Source organism: Nycticebus coucang, chromosome 18 (assembly GCF_027406575.1).
Source record: "Nycticebus coucang isolate mNycCou1 chromosome 18, mNycCou1.pri, whole genome shotgun sequence".
Classification (NCBI taxonomy): Eukaryota; Metazoa; Chordata; class Mammalia; order Primates; family Lorisidae; genus Nycticebus; species Nycticebus coucang.
In genome coordinates, this window is record NC_069797.1 from 61,103,644 (window position 1) to 61,109,643 (window position 6,000).

The window sequence follows — 6,000 nt, forward strand, 5'->3', positions numbered from 1 at the left end:
AACACTCCGAATATTTGAGTCTGAGCAGAGGCATTCTCAACATCTTTTAGTTTCTTTTCATCTAGGCAACTTCTTGCTGCCTGAAAAGGCAGAGTGAGAGGAAGAGGGTCTCTTGAACTTCAGAAGGTCCCTGGAGAAATGCAATCCCCTGCATTTTTAGGAGACAGGCACACAGACCCCTCCCTCCAAGTCCCATTCTCATGACTGCAGGTACAAATAAGTCTGCAGGAAGTTCTCACTAGCCAAGTCCTGACTGGTGGATGGTTGAGTGGTAGTATATTTTCCTGAACTCAGTGTAGGAAAATGATCAAATTGACAAACAGATAAATGAAATGAATGAACCTGGATAGGTCAGACCTGACTTCTGGATGGCTACAAACACTGCCCAGATTTTATTATGTTTATGAGATACAAGATGTTGAGCATGGCTGGAGCTAGGAGTGTTAGGGTTAGGGCGGTCCAGCCAGATGCTTGTCTTTGGATGCTTTTCTTTAAACTAGGTAGAAACTCAAAATTTGGTTTATCTCAGGGGAACCATATGCTCAAGCTTAACTCACCCAAAATAAAGGTGACTAACTCCATTTTACAAAAAAATTCCCATTTTGTCTAAATCATGAGTATATAATATTCAATTTAACATACTTGATTATCCGGAGCTAAGCCCTGGGAGTAAGAGATGATCATTCAGTCCATGTCCTTGAGGAGCATACAGTTTGCTGGGAAAGACATAAAAAGACATAGCATTGTGACATTTCTGTGTAGTGTCAACTGGTTATTGAGTGCTTACTTCATGCCAGGCATTCTCTAAGTCCTATAAAAATATTAACTCACACAATCCTCACAACATTTTACAAATGAAGAAACTGAGGCACAGAGACTTTAAGTAACTGGCCCGCTAGTGAGCTTGGAACTGGGATTAGAACCCAGGAACACCAAATAAGATGAGAGCCCAATCAGCTGGGTACAGTGGCTCATGCCTGTCTGTAATCGTAGCACTCTGGGAGGCTGAGGCCAGTGGTCTGTTGAGCTCATGAGTTCGAGACTAGCCTTAGTAAGAACAAGACACCGTCTCTGAAAACTAGCTGAGCTTTGTGGCAGGTGCCTCTAGTCCCAGCTACTCCAGAGGCTGAGGCCATTGGATTGTTGAGCTCTGAGTATGAGACCAGCCTGAGCCTGATCAAGACCTTGTCTCTAAAAATAGCTGGGCATTGTGTGGCTCCTGTAGTCTCAGCTACTTGGGAGGCTGTGAGCTATGGCACAATAGCACTCTACCCACGGTAAAAAAGTAAGACTCTATCTCAAAAAAGGAAAGAAGGAAAGAAAAGAAAAGAGAAGAGAAAAGAACCCAGGCAAAAGGGTAATTGACTCATCATTCCAGGGAAGGTATAGCTAAGGCAATACGGCAATACCAAGATGCGGTGGTATTTGAGCTGGATTTTGCAGAGTGATTTTTTCCAGTCCTTCTTTCCTCATTTTACCAAATGGCACAGTTCATCCAAATTTGTCACATAAATGTTTGAAAGGAGCTGGGCATGGTGGCTCATACCTGTAATCCTAGCACTCTGGGAGGCTGAAGTGGGCAGATCCCTTGAGCTCAGGAGTTCAAGACCAGCCTGAGCAAGAGTGAGACTCCAGGCTCGGCACCTGTGGCTCTAGCAGCCAAGGCGCCAGCCACGTACACCTGAGCTGGTGGGCTCGAATCCAGCCTGGGCCAGCCTAACAACGACGGCTGCAACCAAAAAATAGCTGGGCATTGTAGCGGGTGCCTGTAGTCCCAGTTACTTGGGAGGCAGAGGCAGGAGAATCGCTTGAGCCCAGGAGTTAGTTGGAGGTTGCTGTGAGCTGTGATGCCACAGCACCCTATCCAGGGTGACAGCTTGAGGCTCTGTCTCAAAAAAAAAAAAGGAGTGAGGCTTCATCTCTACTAAAGTACAAAACATTAGCTGGGCTTTGTGGCAGGTACCTATAGTCTCAGCTACTCAGGAGGCTAAGGCAGAAGGACTTCTTGAGCCCAGGAATTTGAGGCTTCTGTCAGCCAGGCTGATCTCATGGCACTCTAGCCTGGGATAACAGAGTGAGACTGTATCAAAAGAAAAAAAAATGTTTGAAAGGAAACCAATGTTTCCCACTGGTTCTCATTATAATTCTAAGGGATGACACTATAGAGCATGCCTTTGCTGTATGGAATTCAACTTTGCAGTGAAAGGAGATTGAGAGGGTTGGGGACTTGAGAATAGGGATTGTCTTTTGAAACTTGCAAAACCTGTGCAGTCTGTGTTGTTGACTCTGGAACCTCATTTTCACCCCCAGCCCCCAGGTTGACATCTACCCTGTCTCTCCCTTTCTGGCTTAGCACCCAGGACCTGCCCACCTTCCTCCTGAGGGGGCCTAGTGTCTACCAGGGCCTGGCTGTACTAGATCCATGTGCATCCCCTGACTACAACAGAGTGGCTCCCCTGCGGTTGCACTAAGAGAATCCTGGGTCCTGACTGTACCTTGTCATTGGCTTCCTCTGTGACTTCCGTTTCTTGGACCATACAATGGGTATAACAATCCCTCTCTGGCTTCCGCATAGAACAGTGATGGGAAATGTGAGGATGCATGCGGACTCCTTCTGATGTAATTCAGGAGAGGCACACTGTCTGACTTTCTCATTGCTTCTGTCTAGATGATTTTAAAAAGCCAGTCATTCCATGACGACGTTTTGAGTGTCACTCACCATGCCAGGCCCCCTGTAGGATCCAGGAATTATTTCTACCTTTGCACAAAAGGATCTCGAATAAAAGTTCCAGCACACTGAAACCTTGAGTGTGAGTGGAGGTTCTAGCTGTCCCTGCCCTGGGAACAATAGTGGAGTGTGAAGCCGCCTCGTACCTACCACACCTAAGGCTGGAAGTCTCTCCCGCCCCATAACGCATCTCTTCCTCACACAACCCAGCTTGCCCACGGGGAAACTGAGGCACAGAGGAGCGAAGTGACCTGCCCGAGAACCTAGATTCTAGGAACTTCTCAGCCAGCTTATCCCAGAGCGTGGGGTGGGAAGAGGCCATGTGACAAGGCAAGTGGCTCCAGCAGGCTGGAAGGGACGGAGAAGGAGGACCTACCTTCCGGGCACCCGAGCAGGGCAGCCGCGGCCAAGGGCTCCCGGCCAGCCTTCTGCAGGAGCGCCCCCTGCTGGTCAGCGGTGCCTCCACTTGCGCGGGCGGAGGAGGATGATCAGCGCTAAACGGGCTGCCCCGGAGGACTAGAAACGGCACCAATTCCCCGCGCCCCCATCCCCCCAACTCGCCCAGAGGAGAGTAGGGATGGCTCTAAGGAAGGTCGCCCAACCTCTTCATTTTACTTTTTTTTTTTTTAAAGTATTCTCTTTTTTATTTTATTTTATTTTTTTGCAGTTTTTGGCTAGGGCTGGGTTTGAACCCGCCACCTCTGGTATAGTAGGGCGGCGCCCTACTCCTTTGAGCCACAGGCGCCGCCCAACCTCTTCACTTTACACCTGACAAACACAAAGCTCACAGGAGGAAGTGACTTCAGGAAGGGCTCTCAGCGGGGAGTCAGCTGGATGCGGTGCCCCAGTTCTGCCTTACTCGGCAGGGCCCTCATCTCCTCTGCCCTCCTACCCCAACTCCTGAGCCCAGCGGGTCCTTCATCCTTGCTCTGCTCTCAGAAAGTCCCTAAGTGCCCCTGAAGCTCCACCTCCTCAAGGAACTCTCTGTCATCACAGCTCTAGAGCGCTCTCTTCTCCGAAGCCCTGTTGCTTCCAGGACACACACACACACGTTTAAATGGCCCTCAGGGACGTGGCTTTGTTGTCTCTTGGTACCATCTTGGGGGACCAAAGAGGGGCCTCTTTCTTTTAGATTCTCCACCAACCCACCCACGTGGCCCCTCCCTGCCCAGAGGTGTGTTTGGTACCAGGCTGAACTCTTGCTCCCTTACAGATATTAATGTGTGACTTCTTCTTCCCACTGCAAAGCAGCCCAGCCCGGCAATGTCTCTGGCCCTGGACAGCCAGGATACCTTTGCTGACTTTCTGCCTTTCCTTCCTGAGGGCAAGTCACTTAAAATCTCTCAGAGCCTCCGTTTTGCCAACTGTAAAATAGGAAGAATGCTGCTCTTTGGGCTGATTATGAGGATTAAATGAGGTCCTGTGTGTCATGGGCCTGACACATAGTAGGTGCTTAATAAATGGCAGACTTCCAAGGAACCTTGGGCTGATAGCCCTTCTGTTGGGCACCCTCTTTCCCAGCTAGGTGAGACTTCCAGTCTGAATCCTCCCTGCCTCCTGCCCCCTGCTTCCTGTTGGAAGCACTGTGAGGGAAGGGGACCCACAGTGCTTATGGAGGGACCACAGGAGAGGGGGATGCTGTGGCTGAAGAAAGGACAGTCAAGCCATGCCACCAGCTACCAGTGCCTGGCTGCCTCTCTCTCCCTCCGGGTGCTGGCTTCCTCACCCTGCACTCTTTCTAAACATACCTTTCTGCCTCCACTTCTATTCGCTCCTAGTTCCTACATCTCAGGACTCACAGCCACTATGACACCCTTTCTGTGTCACTGCCATTTGGCTTTGGAGCCCAGTGGCATCTACTGTGTCTCCCAGTGCAAGTGTCTGAGAAGAAAGGGGACGCCACACTAGTACTGGCTGGACCTGCCAAAGGCTGAGGGTCAGGTACACTTCCATCTGGTCCAGCTGACTATGGCCATCTGGTCCAGCTGACTAAGGCCACAGGGCCGCGAAGCATGACCACAAACATATTTTCATGTCTAGTAGAACAAGCATGTGATAAACATAGTTACAAATAATAATCATCTTTGAAACTCTTGGAAATTCACTTAAATTTTTTTAGACAAGTAAATAACCCCTGTGAATGGTTTTACATGGTGAATAATCTCTATCCGCACTGACTTCTATGCCAAATTATCTGTTTTGTAAACCCAGATTTTGATAGACTGCATCTGCTTGAAGTAATAGTGTGCTTCTTACAACGCAAATGACCTTTCATGTTATAAATAAAATCTGTGATTTAAACAAAAAGCCAGCCTCTGCTCTGTCTCTTCTCTTCCACTCACCCACTGGACTTTTCCTCACCACTCCTTCCTCCCTGAATTCCCATACCCTCAGTTATGAGATCCTGCACCTGCAGGGTCAGTAAAAGTTGATTCTCCAGCCAGATATCTCTGCAGGGAAACAGCAGGATAAGCAGCACAGTGAAGGCTTTTGCTCCCTGCTGGCCCTCTGATGACTTGTGGAGAAGTGGAGAGAGGACTGACAATGCAAGAGGTTCCTCCAGCCCTTCAGCACAGGGTCTCAGAGCTGTAGCTAACTCCTGTTCACTCCTTTGGGTGGAGGGTATGATGCACACTTAAAAAAGACTGCCCACTCATAGCCCTTCTGAGAGATTGAGAAATGCCTCCTCCTCCAGGCATTTTGCTTCCAACTGTCAGAAAACAGTCACTGCAAATATGCCTGTGATGTGAATGGTCTAGGTGGGGTACCCTTTTGCAGTGCACAACACTCACAATTGTGCCTGGTGGCCCTGAAGGTGTGTACCAGACTGGTCCTCTGCCCATTTAGTGGGAAACTGAATGTTGTTGACCATTAGCTCACTTTCCAAACCTTCCTAGCAGGAACATCACCACCTGTCTGCATACTGAGCCTCAGCCATTTGGCGTCACTCCAGACCCCCTGGCTTTGGAGTGAGGTGGACCTGGGTTCACATCCCAGCTCCAGCACTTACTATAACCTCAACCAGGTTATACAACCTCCCTGGGCCACAAGTCCCTTATTTGTGGAGCAAGGGTGGCACCAGCTCTTGGATGGAATTCTAGTAAGGTTTCAATGAGGAAACAAATATAATACATGACGACCAGGACCTGATGCCTGCTGAGTTCCCAACATCAGTCCTACCCAGTAGCTCTCCCAAATATTCTTCCATTTATACCCCAAACTCCGCCTAAGGAACATCAGCATTTGCTTCTATGGGCAGGTTATCTCTCTAA